This window comes from Molothrus aeneus, chromosome 8, assembly GCF_037042795.1.
Source record: "Molothrus aeneus isolate 106 chromosome 8, BPBGC_Maene_1.0, whole genome shotgun sequence".
NCBI lineage: Eukaryota > Metazoa > Chordata > Aves > Passeriformes > Icteridae > Molothrus > Molothrus aeneus.
The window spans coordinates 18,012,195-18,029,393 of NC_089653.1; the positions used below are offsets into that span (position 1 = coordinate 18,012,195).

The 17,199-nt window shown below is 38.8% G+C and overlaps 1 protein-coding gene across 1 annotated transcript in view; it reads left to right on the forward strand.

Annotated features, from left to right (window-relative positions):
• Positions 1–3,605: 3,605 nt before the first annotated feature.
• The window catches only part of MAPK8 (mitogen-activated protein kinase 8), a 170,558-nt gene continuing 156,964 nt past the window's right edge, over positions 3,606–17,199 (forward strand). Inside the window, exon 1 of the mRNA XM_066555124.1 lies at positions 3,606–3,710. The gene's annotated coding sequence lies outside the window, so the exon portion shown is untranslated. The remainder of the gene's footprint in view (positions 3,711–17,199) is intronic.

The window sequence follows — 17,199 nt, forward strand, 5'->3', positions numbered from 1 at the left end:
TTGATAGAAAGATCCTTCCTGTGCTAGGAAAGAATGTTGATGTGTTAGAGGCCAGAGTTTTATGGACTTTGGGCTTCTACAGGTAATGTTTCTGGAGAAGACCTAAAATTATATCTTGACCATTTAGTGTCAATTAAAGATGCCTTAATACCATTTTCAGGAATGTTAGTGCTCTGATTTTTCTTCAGTTCCACAGTGGCTTATCACACTGTAGCTTTGGTCAAAATAATTATTTCTTTTTTTTCTATCTCCCAAAGTGAATATATTATCCACCTCTTTCTGATGGGATTGTTGATCTATTTGGTATGAATAGTGTTGTCATATATCATGCTTGGCTTTCTCCAAAGCTTTTGACTTAGTACTGATAGGATTTGGCTGCATTTCAGTGCAGGCATTTCTGTAATGGCCCCTCACCTGGTCCAATCCAGTCCTAATCTTCTGATGATCAAAAGAGAGCACCCAGTAGAGTGCTTGGAAGTCCCTCCCCAGTCATCTATCTTTCCTTCCATAAGACACAGAAGGAGACCAGGTCTGAATGGTCCTTTTGGACCAGTCAGTAGTGTTTGAATTAAAGGCTGTATTAAAAGTTGTATCACCAATAAATCTCATTTCTTTGTTAAGTCATGCTGGGAGAGGCCTTTGGAGACTGTTTTTTGCTCCAATATGATTTCATATTTTCTTCAGCAAACAAAATAATAAAATAAAGTTTTGAATTATATTTTTTAAATAAAGATTAATGAAATGGTAAATTATTAAGAAAGCAAGATTCTTCCATAGAGTAATCATGACTGTAATCATGTGAGCATGTTGTCTTCCAACAAACAGAGTTTTAAGACTGCTGACTATGAAGGTAAGGTATTCCCACATGCTGTGAGACTCTGTCTTGGAAATTCAGAGGAGTGAGATGTTGTTGTAAATAACCATCCCAGCAAGAGTTCTTATTGCCTCTATTTCCAAGAAGAATATGTAAGAAAGACATTATTGTGAGACAAGCTTAGATGTGAGGTTTGAGAGTTGCGATATTCAGACACGTAAGGAAAAATGCCATTTCCTCTGCCTGTTTTTAGATGCCCTAAGTAATATGAAATATCAGATTAGATGATCTAATAGCTTCTTGAGGACTCATGTCCAGTGAAACTTGTGATACAGCTGCTGCTTCCCCTTCACCATTTATAGATGCAAGACTTGATAACTGCACTCTAGCATGATGGCACTGTGACCTAACCAGCTTCAGAATAGCCACACTGGTGTCAGCCTGAATAATGGAGTTGTACTTGCAGTTTGTACAGAATTTTTGGGATACCTCAGGATAAAAGGCGCTATACAAATGTAGGTCACTTTTATTAAATGCCTTGCAAATCATTTATAATGCCTTTAAGTATCAGAACAGCCATACCACATCAATAATCCCTGCACATGTGTTTACTTTATTTTAGAGTTTGCCACAGTTCACTATAAATGGCTTAGATATATTCAGTAATTCAGTTATAATGAAATGTGCAAGCCTTCAATAAACATATGTGTTACAACTGGCCTCTGATGTAAATGCTTTGCCAATTATATGTACATTAGTGATGACTATAGCAGGCTTGTAAATACTCTTTGGAATTCTTTGGCCTCTTTTCTCCCATCCCTTACATAAGCTTTATAGTGGTGTGTAATTCTAGATTTGCAGATTTTAAGGCCAGGAGGGACCATTAAGTCATCTGGCCTTTTGGTGTAACAGGCCAGAGAACCTCATCTGATTGCTTGAGCAATGAGTCCAAGAACCTTTTTGTTTGACTGAAGCATATCTTTCACATTACATGTCTGCATGAAGACCTTGAGACCTTAAAAATTAATTAGTGGCCCCAGAGCTTTACTCCACTTGTTAAACATCTTTACAGTGTGTGTTGGCTTCTTCTCCTCCTGTATCCTACATTACATCTTTGAACATAGCTGAAGATCCAGTGAGGAGAGCATCACCTTAGTTTTGGGCCTCAGCTGAGATGGTTTCAGACTCTAACCTACATGAAGTTGTGGGGGAAAAATAAGCTTGAATTAATTCTGGCTAATCCTTTTTTTCAACAGACCTCCAAATCTTCTTTCCATTTTCTTTCCCATAATGGATAAATTCTTTTCAGAGAAGCTGTGTGAGAGCCATATGCCATTTAAAATTAATTTTCAGCCTTTGAGTACATTACTGGAAGAACTCCTCTCAAAATTTTAAGGCTTATACGTCCAAAAGAGATGCCAGATTTTCAAGGGCAAGGCACCTCTTTAGGTATTTAGATGAGATCAATACAGATTTGAAGAATCTGAGTGTGCATAAAGGCTGGTAAATAGTAGCTGAAGAGCTTGAAAAATCTTCTCACTTTTTGTGGATGTATCTTTTGGAAAATACAGCTTTATTCTGATTTATGTGGTGCTTGGCAGTTCTTTGTACCCACTAGATACTAGATTCACTAGAAAGTTGTAAATGTCCCCCTTTCTACCCACTATGGTATAAGTTTCTCACAATCATGATATTCATATCTTTGGACACCTCCCCTGATTGCTGGCACAAGTCTTTTTACTCTTCTTGGGTCTATTCACCACTGTCAGAAAGCGTATGGTTTTCCACCAGTATGGTTTTATCATCTGCCAAATTCACAGATGATCTCATTATATGGGGTGGAGGAGGAAGAAGAAGGGGAGTCTGGATCTAAATGTGGTTTCATGTTTTAGGAAATCTTATTTTACTCAGATTGATTTTGCAGTCTGAGGAGAAGTAAAAATACAGCCTGTATGTGAGAGGCAAGCAGAGGAACAAGTGACAGGTAGAAGGCATTCAGCTGGTAGATGGTTCCTTGGAGTTTTGTGCCAGAGCCAGGCACAGTCATGGGGAAATGCAGTCTGATAATTTAAACAGAAACTGATCATGACTGAGAACCCATAATAATTATTATGTTAATGAAAGTAAAAAGGCAGGAGAGCTCTCTATTCTCTTGACAGATGGGGATATGCTGATCAGATGTATATCTACAGGAAAACATTGAAATCTCTTCAGAATAAAAATGCAAAATTGAGACTGTGCATTTTTGATTGCTCTATTAGCACAAAATAAAAATGCACCTAAACTTTAGTGCTTTATTATTACACTTAGGAACATTTACTCACTGAAGGTAAAGTGCTTTGAGAAGGAAAACATACTTCCTCACAGGGGTTGCTTCCCATATTTGGAGTATGACTGTTTAAATTGTAGCTCAGCAGAAATATTTTGATTCTGTGGGGCACCAGCAGCTCAGCAACAGTGCTGCCTTTCACATCTTAAGCGTAACAGATCATTTAGACCCTGTGTTGGCTAGGCTCACATAAACCAGGTTTACAAAGAGTTATAAAAGCTTGGCTTTCCTCCTTCCTTCTCCCCCACATTCCAGTTTTCCCCCTTATAATTTTACCACAAGGCAATGCAGTCAAGCTTTTCTTGGATCATATGAATGTAGATCAATAAATATCAGTTGCAGAATGGGAATCTACGCACAGGCATGTGCTAGAAGGATGAAATAGTTATGTTAGTTTAAAGGCACTTCAAAGTTTGTTTTGGTTTATATTTTCAGGGCACAATGCCTATGTTATATAGGTACCAAGCTGAAGTTGGAGAGGAAGAGGAAAGTTCTTTCTGAAAAAGCAGCAATGCTGGAATGTGCTGTGGAGACTCAGATTGTTTTTCAGCTCTAGAGGCATGTATGGTAAGCAAAATGATGTTATCTCTGTCTGGATAAGGGTACTACACATGTAGAATAACCTGCATTTCAGCTGTGATTACACAGTTACTGTCTACAGATAGTTGCAAAGCATCTTATGGGAACAAGATGTTTGGTTCAACAACAGACTGTCAAAATCATTAAGGCAATTTTTTCTCCACCATAGCTTAGACTATGAATCAGCCTCCGTCAGAAACCTTGTCCTCTCCTCCACTAATATCCCTCTTGCAAGAGATAAATGACTTTGTTAGCTCTGAAGTGGGAATCAGAGTGATACTCAACCATTTGCAGAATGATACTAAAACATTAACGATTAAAAGGTTAAATACAAGTTATTTAGCAGAAGTTGTATGGGACCAAATGGTTCCAACATTTATGCCAGCCTTGAGTCATTTTCATCGTCCTACCTTATCTCAAACACAGGAACTAGATCAGTGAGTTTTATATCAAGACTGTTCCATGGAGCAATTCAGCTAAAGTCATGATCCTGTCACTTAATTGACCATCACTGTATTCCAGGATAGAATTCCTAAAGAGTTACACTTTCTCAACAATGGATTTGGATCTTTGCATGGAAATTCCTGTGAAAGGTCAGCATAGTTACTTGTCTTTTTGGCTGTATAATGATGGAGGAATTGCTGCAATGAGACCAAAGGCAGAGCCTGCAGGAAATTGCACCTTTGCAATTTCAGTTAACTCCCGTGAAGTGCAAAAGCTTGGACTGGCATTGTATAGAATTATGCTGAATCAGCAATGATGATGGCAGCCTATGAAGCTTGGTAAATAGAGAAAATCAAGCATGTTACATGGGATGAACTGTTGCCAAGGCAATTGTTCCCTGTATGAAAAGGTGTTAATTTCATAATGGTTTGAGGTGTAAGGTTTAGCAGATAGGAGTCATGACAATGAGATTCTACTTAGCCACCTTCTTCAGCCTGTTGCATGAGTCTAAGCAATCACCTTCCTGCTTTGTGCTGCCGTGTCTTAATTTATAAGCTGAGAAGTATGAATTCCCAGGGTGTTGTTTTTTAATTTTAAAATTAGAAGCAATCATTGTATTTATCTTGCCCAAATTCCTACATAAAGCAACCATAGAATTCCAGCTACAAATTATCACTCTCTTACAAAGTACTGTGCAATCCCTGGCCAGCTGCAGCTGTATTCATGATGAAGTGAGCAGACTGCACACTGATACAGCTTCTTTTCATTCATATGGCAAGGAGCAACACGCCATGTATGCTTGGACAGAAAGGGATGAGTAGTTTCTTTTACATTTCCTGATATATCTCTCCCACAAAGTATGACACACAAAAGTAATTATATAACTTTTCATACAGAAAGCAAGATGTCTTTTATCAGGAATAAACTTTTCATGAAAGGGCTCTTTTCATTAATTAACAAGCTTAGTCATAAATTGTCATCAGAAAGTATTTTCTCCCTTCTTTATTAGCTTCACTGTAAGTAAAAGTCCTTTTGCTTGAACTTAAATAATAGAGTCATGGAAGATCTATATTTATATGCAGACATATAATGGCTTTCTGTGTGCACAATCATATATATGTGTAGCAGAGTACCAGATCAAGTCAATCAGAGATAGTGTCTCTTGATCTGTCACACACACACACACACACATTTTCAAAATATGAAAATTTTGCACTGCACTGTAAAAGTCAGTAAGACAGACTTCATCCTGATCAAGGCCAAATTGGCTCTTTAGAACCCAGCCCTGATGATTTGCATGAGGCCTTCCATGTACAGATACCAGAATGTGTGTGTGTAAATTAACGCTTAGAGTTAACTCTGTGCAACCAGAGTAGGTGGTTTCAATAAAGCTGCTGATTCTGTCACAGTAATAGTGACCCTTGGTACATTAATATCATGTTCCCCACATTCTATGACACAGTACCTTGATGAAGCAGAATTGAGAAATCTCTTTCAGCTCCATAGGCATATGGCAATCTGTTATTAATAGACAAGTCAACATCTAGATGTTGCTAAATCTCATGTTTGGGTACCTTGCTTTTTGATTAAGTCCAAAAGATGCCTTTGATTTGAAAAGCTTCCAACTGTGCATAATTTAGAAAACAATTTAAGCATTTTTTTGTTCTGATATGTGAAAACATGACAGTTTGAATAAAAGATTTCAGAAGAAAGGGGTGCGTAAATTAATTTGAAAATCATATTAGATCCAACTCCTTTTTTTCCTCTCTATGTTCTGCTTATGCAACAGAGCAGGAAGACAGACCTTATTAGTGTTTTCAAATCATGTGGGGAGTACTCATCATGCGCCCAGTGCAACCCCTCCTGAACCTCCTGAACTTCTGTGGACCCCACGTAAAGAATGTAGCAGCAGTGAAGAGACTCAATCCTAGCACAGAGGAGTCTGAACAACAGAAATTTGCTGGAGACTAGCAAATTCCTGTCCTAGCAGCTAGTAGGCTGGTTTGTCTTGAGTTTGGTCCAAACACAGGATGGTAGGTTGCAGCTACAGCTAGTTAGAAGCATCAAATTTGCTTATAAATCAAGGACCTCAAAGAATTTCCCAAATGTTAGTCAGTCAAGCATTGTACCATGTGCCATATTTACCTGTAATGTAAGTAAATATCAATGGATCTATTTTAAAAATGGGCAGATTTGAATTCTCTGAAACTACTTTGGAAACCTGGGATCAAGCACTATCAGAGCTGAGGAGAGACCTTGGGATTAGTGGCAATATGCTGCAGGTATTGGCTATTTTACATCTTTGCCAGAATCCAATAGCAGCAATATGAGAGGCACTATGTCAACCTCTGAGGCAGCCTCTGAGTAACTCCTTTGTTTTTCTCTAGCTGCATCTGTGAAAAGCATATGCTTGTTCTCTCCATCAGATAAAAGTAACAGAATGGGATTTGAGTATTCTATCCCTCATCTCTGTCAGGCAATATAGTACTTGGTAAAGGACATGGAAAAAAATAAAAAGGACACCATGAACAAGAAAAGCATGCTCAAGTCTGACAGCATAAGTCCCAGAATACAAGGGAATTTGTGCAAAGCATGGTCTGTTTATACAAGTTAGCAACTGGAAGAGCTGCCATAGAGAGATTTGCAAGGAGCAGTTCTGACTCTGAGCAAAACAGATGTAGTTGCTTTGCCTTGCTCACATCTGACTTAAGATACAGTGGGAAGGATAATCTGTGTGAATTCTGTACCGAGATCAATGTAAGTAACCAGGGCAAAGATAATTTAAGAGAGCACAGACAGGTGAAAGGTTGAAAGCTCAGATTTTGCCCTTTGTATTCCGGTACTGTTGTTACTGACAGAGCAGTAGCTGCTGCATAAAAGCTCAGATGGCAGTGGCACAGATGGAGTGTCCTTCATGTTTTCAGAAGACAATCTTTAGAAATGTCATTACCCTATATCAGACTTCCCTGGCATTTTGTTGCAAGAAATATGTCTCTTTATAAAAGCACACACCTGTAGTCCCTGAATACATTTTGCTTCATAAAGTCCTCATTAATTATAAATTGACCTAGTTCCATTGACCAATTTATAGCATGTTAGGCTATATTATTTAAATTAAGATCTTTAAATTAAGATAATTTAAATTAAGATAGAAATTAGGATTGATCCAAAGAAAAACTTGATCCACCTGATCAAAAAAATGCCATTTCCAACAGTTTAGTGAATCACAGGTTTGGGAATTGCTGTGGACATCATTAAGCAAAATTCCTGGCTTGTTAATATGAATTTAAAGTTGCTGGTTTATATTTAGTGAAATATGGTAATTTGGCAAGTGCATTTAAGTCAGGAAACATAATCCAAACAGAGGTTTGGGTATTATTTACTCAGAATTTTCAATTAATATTCTTTCAGGAGTGTGCATTTCAGAGGTAAATATATGATCACCAATTTCGGAAACAAGGATATAGCCACATTTTTGTGTTTTAAATCACTGAGTAGCACTTTCTGAGTCAATTCTGCTGCATGTACTGTCATGAATTAAAAAAAAACTTTAAGAATGTTGAGTATGAAAACTGGATATAGGTAAGCTGGGTCCCAGAAACAGAGAAATAGCTTAATTTGAATGACATGTCAGTTCACTGGCTGGCATCACAACAGTTCAGTGATGAAACTTTTGGAATACTGTGGCTTCCTCTTTTCATCTTTTAATATGTCTGTATTTTTATGCCACTGTCATGCTATGTTACAGTAGCACTGTAGGAGTTACAGTTAAAACTCAGCCCCTAGTGATAAAAAAGTATTTTAGAAAAAGAAAATCATAAAGCAGTCTATGCTCTGCAGAGTTTACTGTCTATAACGCCAGTTGTACAGCCTGTGGTAACCTCCAACACTCCACTGACACCACTGGGAAAATTAAAAATGTATTAGTTCTCATTGCAGTCCATCTTACCTAACCTCTTATGTAAGTAAAATAGAGAGGCCATGTATTTTGCTGAGTAGAGACAGCAGGCTGAATTGGGACCCCAGAGATGGTTACATGGATCAGTTGTTCGGGATTGTACCAAGCTCTTTTCCTGCCCCATCATGATCAAGTAACTTTCTTGTGGCAACCACAGTAATTCCCTGCAGGGGGGAGGGATATTAAGAAAGTATGTTTTGAGTCTCTTAATGTAATTTAGCAGCAGGAAACTAGGAAGGAGTGCCAGAACCATGTGAATAGCCAGTTCTTTGTGCAGCCCTTGCAAATGCTCCACCTAGGCCACAGCAGGGCAATTGCTGCTTTGTAAGAATTTATTACCAAGAGGTGTTTGTCTACAAGTACGTTCCACACCTGATTTAAGGCTTTTCATTTACATGTGACTTATGTAATAGTAAATTTACAGTTTAAATGTGGTTAATGAAAATTAGTATTTTATTCACTGGAAACAATTTCATGCCAAAAATGTTTCTGCCCCCAAGGCCAAGTAAATCTGTTAGGTGACAGTGTTGTCAACACCTCTTAGCACTGAATGTAGGACATAGCACTTTTTTGCACTTGAGTACTGTGGAAGAGTCCTTGTTATAGTTCTGTGGTAATCCAGCTATGAAAACATTTCACTGTAATAAATATTCACTTAGGCCAAGACTAAAAGGATTAAAAATAACTACTTAAGCATAGTGAAGAGATGGTATCTGTATTCTAGAACTTGTGTTAAGGGAATGATCTAGACTGATGATACCCAAAGGCACAAAGAGCAAAAATTACCTGTATCAGGTCATTCCTCTATGCAGCGGCTGTTTTATTCTATAGTAAGTCAGCCATTTAATCATGCTGTTTCTTCCCTTTATCATATTGGTTACATGAATATATTAACAATATTTAGTTACAGAAAATTAATGAAGTAGTTTATGTTGCAAACAACAAATGATGCATGGTTAAGAAAAAACCCTACCACCAAAACAATAACAAATCCCCCCAGTCCTTACTTGTGTACTTAAAAAATAGTTTAAAATATCAAGATAAATGTACCCATCAGTTTCAGTCCAATAAAACACATCAGGGATGAATTTTGCCCCCTTTCATTCAATTTGTTCTCAATTTGCTAAGCTCATTAATTTTCTCTTGTTTTACTCTCTGTTAACTGAGGAACAGCAGCCTCTTTGCAATAGGCATTAGAAGCAGGAAATCTCAGGGTATGTTTCTAATTGCCAGGGTTTCTTTCCCTCTTTCTGTTGTTCCTGTTCTTAAGGAAGAACAAGGGGGTTCATGAGGCGCCACTAGGGAAACAGAAGAGAGTATCAAGGTCAGGGTGAAAACCACACAAGAAGCAGGAAGAGATGCTTGCAGTTAGGTTCATGACCTTTGTATTTTTTTCTCATTGTCCAGGAGAGGGAGGAAGGGGGTTAGAGAAGGAGAGATAGGAAGTTAAGACTAGAGCAGATGTATGCATAACCCCTTTAGAAAACATCAGAGAGTTAGGAAGCTCATGCTGAAGCTGCTAAAAGTTGTAGGGTTCTTACTGCTAAACATCTGGGAAAAACAGATGCATGTCTGGACTTTGTTCCCAAACAGCTAAGGTAAGGTAGTTCCAACAGGTAGATGTCAAAGCCCAGGTTTCAGAAAGAGAACTGAAAAATAGAATATAATTGGAATATGTTTGGTCATTAAAAAAACATACAAAAACCACTTAAAGCAAAACAATACACTTTATAGCTGGAAAGCCAATGTTCTTACCAAATATAGTAATTTAAGATGCTCATAAAATCTGGCCTTAATGAGTCTTGAAATTCTCATTAAGATAGAATCATAGAATTATTTAGGTTGGAAAAGACCTTTAAGACAGCTCTCTTCGTGTTCTGACTTGGATGTAGTAATGTACATGTTCTGCTCCACAAATACACAAATGGAAAATTGTGACCATGTCAGAGTGCCAGTCAATTTTGTCTGTGCTTGCTGAGGTCTCAAACATTTCAGCTTAGGCACATTCCCAAAGAACATAGAATCCTTCTTTCCAGTGCCTTGGGGAACAGTTTTAGTGCATCACTGTAAACTGAAATGGTAAAAGCCTGATACAAAAATCAAGCACAGTCTTTGCCTTTTTCATTACATATGGAACTGCATAGCATTTTTTAATACACTAAATAGGAGACTATAAAACCCAGTGACTCTGAGGCAGAGGGGGATGGATCACTGCAACCAAAAGATGCTTGTAGAATAAATATAAAACTTCTGATGGTTTTCTGTGAGGTTGGAAAGAATGTCTTTTTGAGTGGTGCACCAGAAAAGTTGCTACACTAGGTGTGTAGGTGATCTCCCCCTCCATATTAAAACTGCCCATCACAAGGTCACCCAAATTATAATTGAGCCACACTTCCAGTAATAGTAAAAAATGCCAAGAAGCTATAAACCAGACTTCAGCCAAGTGTAAAACTAACACTGTGAATTGCAACAACTTAATTTTTCCTGCCACAGTCAGCAGGAGTGAGTAAATGACAATCTTGCAAGATAATCTTATTGTGATGATCTTATTGTGATTATCACTGCTGAGATATTTTGGATTTACTTTCCTAAAGGTGAAAGTTCTTGTTAACCCACAGAACACTCAGTTTAGGAAATTGCCGGCATTTCCTCTGCAGAACCTTGCCAGCATCACTTAAACTGAAATAATGCTTCTAGAGTAATAAACCCTAATTTAGTTTCCATGACTGATTCACTGGCAGACATCTTGATGGAGAACTATCAGTTATGCTACCTAAAATGATGATGTTTTTTAGTTGTTAGGGAACTCAGCATCTGGTGCTGATTAAAGTTAGTTAATATATTATGATAATGCCACCTGGGGACAGCCCCTGATCCTTGCTTGTGTTCACCCTTAGTCTGAATGGAACTCTGTTCCACTGCTGGTCTTTAAGTCACCACGTTTCTCAGTGTTGAGATTTACACTAAATGAAAGTTCATAGCATCATTTCGGGCACTGTAACAAATGAAATCCAATGGGAGAGAAGAGAGAACGTGTATCTCTCTTCTCCTATACTCAGTACCACAAAGCTGATAGGTACTCCCACAGTACCTGGGAGGTGGCTGAGTTACCTTCAAAATGAATGATTGATTCTGCCACAAGAAGCTTTGCACTGCAGAGGTGAAAGAAACTAGAAGTTCTGACTTTCAAAATGTACAGTTAGAAATGTGTGAGCATGGAATTCAGCGAAGAAGAAAGAGGGTGATGGTCAGCTGTTAGCTACTTAAAGCCAAGAAAGTCCTTGCTGCTCTGTTGGGATTCCACTGGAAAGACAGCACTGGAAGATAAGAAAAGTGCCAGCTGGAAAGTAAAAGGGACAAAAATTTCACTATGAAGGAGTCAGAGAGCAAGCGAGCTTGCCAGAGAGGATAAAACAGGGAGATGACAGGGAATGGTGACTAATGGAATAGCTAGAAATGGCAGTTGCGTGAATGACCCATATGTAGAGACCAGTAATGACATTCTGTGCATTCTCAGGAGCAGCTGTCAGTAGTACCCAGTAGAACTGAAGCTAAACGAACTGTTAACTCCATGCTAGTGACAAGTGCTCAGACTTCAGACTGCCTGGAACTTCTTTGGCAAATGGCACTGATTGGCTCCCAGGCTGCTGCTGACAGTAAGGAGGCCAAGGACTGAATGCTCCTTTCCCTCTTGGGGTGGTCTTGCTGGTCTGAGGCAGCTGCGTGTGTGGCAGGGACCCTCTCCCTGCCACGGCTTGTCTTGTACCTATTCTACAGACAGAAGGCCTCTGTCTGCAGACTTGTTAAACTGGCATCTTCTATCAGCAGTAGAGTCATTAAAAGAAGCATGTAAGAAGGGAGAGTTTATTTTGCCGTTGCTCTTTATTTTAATCATACAAAGAAAATGACAATTTTTATATAGAAGCCATTAGGGATGCAGGAGGCATCGGTTCCTAGCTCTGGGGTTCTTTCTTTTAAACAGACTCTGGCAGTGCAAATACAGCCCGTCATGATATTTATATCTTTAATTCTTGCATTCACCACATTACTAACACACTGATGGGTCCCTTGTTCTTCATTTGTCTATTTCCTTAAACTTTCTGCCCCCTTTTTTATTATTATTATTTTTTCTGTCATGTGTGCAGTTCTTGAAGGTCAATCAGACGTCACGGATAGAGCCATTCTGTTCATGGGCTCGCAAGCAACTTGTTTATGAATGAAGAAGGCTTTGTGAACTTCCAGGGACATGCTGAGCTTTTTTATGAAACTACCAGTGGGACAAGGAGCTTGGGAAAGTAAGGCCTCTTACGGACACAGAAAACAGAGGCACTCTGCCAAAAAACCTGGGCCGACATTCCAGTTTGTCAGAATCTTGTCCAAGTAACAAGTTTTGAGAAAACAGATCAGGTATCTGCATATCTAGGGTTCAAGCTGACCATATGTGAGCACAGGGCATTATGTATGCTGGGACATTGCCACAGCAAAGGCTTAAAATTTTACCATAAAGGTGTCACAACATGAACGGGTCAGGAATATCAGAGCTCCATGGAATAGAAAACAAAAGGAAAAATGCACCTTAAAGAAAAAAAAACATAACTCTTCAGAGTGTACTACTATTTTTTTCAAGCCAAATCATGCAACTGATTCTTAGATATTTTAGGCATTAGTGGAACAATTAGAAACAATCGGCTTGAATATCTTGGATTCTATTTGAAGCTTAGATTCTGTGGCCTCTTACATATCTAGCACTCCTACTTCATTTAGCTGGGGAAAGAGGAGAGGAACCATCAGACTCTTCTACCTGGCCTAAGTTTGCTGTTCTTTAATTTAAAATTTAGGTGGCAACATAGTTGAAGCCAGCTGCATGCTGTTAACTGTATTTTTCATTGTTGTGCTCATTCCAGTTCCTTCAGGGAAATACTGATCTCCTTCCTGAAAGCAGTTCTTGGAGCGCACAGCAATGTAAGACAGAGGTGGGCAAGCAGAGGTCTGAGCCAAGCCTCAGCATCCTTCCATGATAGTTGGCTCTGCAGCCCCTGAAACCTACATGTAGTCTTCTTCCAAATGCCTTTGGAATTTTTTTTAAGCAATGGTAATGAGGACAAAAGCTGAACAAAACAAGCCAGTAATGCCCAAATCTCTGTCCACTAAACAGCCAGAGTAGTTTGAGGGTGATTGCTGACATGAAAGGAACAGTGATTTATTGAGAATTTGGTTACAGGTACTTCTTGCTTGTTTATCACTCTGAGTCAGATTTGCTCTGACTTCCCTTTCCTGTATCATCATCATCACCATTATCATACCATCATTACTTTTCTCCTTCATGGTCCTCATTTCCTTGTCCACATGCTCTTGTCTCTTGGGGTGCTTCTAGTTCCATGCATGATTTTCTCTTTCTGTTTGAGTCAGGCTATTTTCATAGCCTGCCTGGATGTGGCAGTTTAGGAGCATGGTTTAGAGTTGGAATTGGCAGATTTAGGTTTATGATTTGGCTTGCTGATCTTTAAGGTCTTTTTCAACCTAAATGGTTCTATAGTTTTATAAGCCTATGATTCTATGTCCCATGACATCTGGGCACAATTAAACCCTATAGATAAAAGGGGAATGTTTCTCTTAATCTCAGATTTGATGTTTTAGCCAGTAGAATAAATCAGCAATTTTGGCCAGCTCCTGAATCCCTCAATTGAAATATACTCACCATATCTCTACCTCATTATTGTGTATAGGCAAACATTCATTTTTTGCCTCTAATGACTTTCGGTTCGGACAACTTTTAATTGGTTTTAGAGAGAAGGATAAGGCTCATCTCTGACTTGAGAAACTCAGTGTATTTCAAATCTATTTTTAGCAGAACCTTCTGAAAAAACGGTTGTAAGAATATATTTAACACGCACAAAACAATATCTCTGTAATTTCATTGTTGGAAACTTCTAATCTTTTGCAGAACAATGTGCAAAATAAAATAATAGTTCCCTGGCAGACATTTAGCATGTGAAATTTCTTTTCTAACAGCTAATTTTTGCAAAGTTCTGTAACCATCCAAAAAATGTTAGGTATCGATATGCCTAATGGCTGTAAGATATTTGGTACTGGTAACCTTGTACAGCTTAGAGTAAAAAAACTGCTTTGAAATATTGTCTTTGTTTTATGTTTCAGAATATTTTAGAAGTGCAAATTAAATCCCCCATGCTCCAGCTGTGCTCAGTGTGGGTGTAGTTTTTCCTCTAGGTATCTATCTGTTCTATATTCAAAACATGAAATTTGTTTCAAGATGAGCTATTTCCTCAGCTGGGATTGCAGGCCTTGCCAAAGCTGAAGATAAAAAACACCAAAGTGAGAGAAAACTTATGGGAGACTGAAGAATACCTGAGCTGTACTTTTAGAAGATTGATAGCTGTTTTCTTGAGAGGAAACAAACATATGACTGAGTAAATGAATCAGGAAGGAAGTTGTCTTCTGTATAGGTGTTAGGGTGGGAGAAAGAATAGGGACTATTATATATTTATTGTCTTGAATGGACTCCTCAGAATTAACAAACCTAAAATGTTTTTGGAGAGAAAATTAACACTGGGGGCCATTGGGTGGTACTTTCAAGATGGAAGAAAGTCAGTTGGAAATCATCTCAGAAGATCAAATTACCATGTGAATTACTTTGTGTGTTTTGACTAACAAAGGAAGACTGAAGCCAAATTAGAGACCCCAGCAAACTTATTTTGGAGGGCTGGGGGACAAAATCCTGATCTATACAGTTGCTGTACCAAGTGTAAACATTCATCTGCTTTCTGCTTGACGCCTCACTGATACCCATTTAGCAACTCCAGTTGGCCTTAAGGTGAGACCTGAATTGTGCAGTGACAATTTGGTATTTTGTGCCCTATCTGATACTAAAGTTTCTCCTGCTGCAGAGGTCCAGCCTGATGACTCTGATGCCAAGAATTCCTTCTGCTCTGAAACTTCCCATATAAGGATTTAATAAAGAGGGAGGATTTTTATTTATGCCAAAATCTGTTTTGATGTTTGGAAGCCATTAGAAAACGTTATGGTCACTAACTGATTCAATATTTTTTGACAAAATATTAGCATGGTTGATACCTTGCTGTTTTTCATAGACAAAGTCAGCACCACAGTTTGTTTTCATTCTTTACAAAGGCTTTGCAGCACATGTGATAAAAACCCTTCTTCCTCTGCTTATCTCCTATGAGCTTAAAGTACAGATGGCACAGTTTTCTTAGGCACATGCATAAATTCAGAAGGGGCAGGCTCTAATAATCCTAATAATCACACAAGCCTCTCTTTTCTTCTGCTTCTGTCAGCTCCCACTCAGATCCTGGCTTTAAAACTCGTTGACTGTTGAGCTGCTCAGTGCACTGCCATTGTCTCCATGTCTTGTAAGGGGCAGAAGGATGTTCAGCTCATCTTGCAGTAGCCAGAGCAGGAAGCTCTCCTGCCAGCTATAATGCAACCAAAAGCCCTCAGTATTGTAGCTAGGAGACTTTAGCTTTCCCTAGCTACAGACACAAGGTCCCTGGAAGTTTTAGGGCCACCCAGCTAGAGCAGCTGATGACAGTAGCAATAATAAGGCAGGAGCAGTTCCTGTTACTGTAGGATGAGCATGGTAGGGAGGCAGCGAGCCTCTACAAAAGCCTGTATTGTACAAGCCACAATAAACACCTCTGCCTATGATTAAGATATAGGTCACCAAGCACTCACTCAATATGCTTTGCTGTAGGTTGGAGAATAGTGGTCTAGACCCGAGGGCTGTGGGTCAGAGACAAGCAAGACACTTAAGTGATGCCCATCTACAGAAAATAGCAGATGTCATGCAAAATGTTATCCTGGTGCTGAGGGGAAGTGCCCCAATGAGACTTTGCAGAAGGCAAAAGAGAAAGAATGTGAAAGGTTTCCTAAGCCAAATATTTCCCAATTCCAATTCAGAAACAGGTATTCTTTAAGTCCCCAAATAGCTTCCACACTTGAGAAATATCAAGTTTCTGTCAGAATGGTCCCACTCAATTTATGTTCTCCAACTCACAAAACAGTCTCATCTTGGCGGCCCAGTCTTGTTGTTTCCCTGTGGAGGGATAGAATGTAAGGAAATAGTGGAGTATAGTGGAATATAGGAATGTAGGAAATGCTGTGAGGAGGTGCCCATGAGAAATTACCAAGATGGTATGAGAGCTTTGCAGTAAGATGGCAACACTTCCCTTGTTCCTTCCTTTGCTCAAAGTACTTCCCCTCATCACTATTTTCTTGCCTAAAGTTCCTAGAATTCTGTCTATCTTCAGTTATTTGTTCAGAGCTCTTTCTTCTTTGCAATTTACCAGTCTCCCAGGTGTTTTTTGCACTTTTTTCTGGTACTAGATTGGTAAGGTGCTTGCAGAAAGCTTTTTGGAAAGCGTGTCCTATTATTTCTGATTATCTCTTGTTCACAGAGATTCATGCTGTATTTGCAAGTGTTGGTAATTTAAATATATTTTTGTAAGTAATAATTCTTATAAGGCAGGATTTTTTTTGTATGTGGAGGGGCTGGATAGGTCTAGAATGTTATGCTGTCTTTGGGCAAGACTTTGACCCAGTTGTCCACATAAGCTATATATTAGTACTTATTCCAGTTCTGGACTGAAGTGACCCAGTGACTGTAAACTAACTAAGGCCTTGGATACAGACTGACACATGATTAATTTTTGTTCATGATTCATTTTTATTTTGACAGACAATTCACACAAAACAGAAAAGGAACTCTTACAAACTCAAGCTGAGGTACCAAAAACCAGCTAGGTGTCATTGTAAGATCTCAGACTTTTAAACCTCAAGAGGCAATGAGTGAGGAAAGGCCTGGCAAAAGCTTAGGGAAGAAGTTAGTGAAAATATATTGGACACTTCTTTGAAAGCAGGGATCAAGAGTCAACACAGTAAAAACTACATAGCAGATGATTGATCTGAAGAACTCATTGGCACAGATGTTGTGAAGACTGAAAGTTTACTAGGCTTTCAGAAACAGTTAGATGAATGTGAGCATCCAGGGCAAATTATGAGGAATATGGAATTCTTGCGCTTTGTAGAAGAAGCCAACTG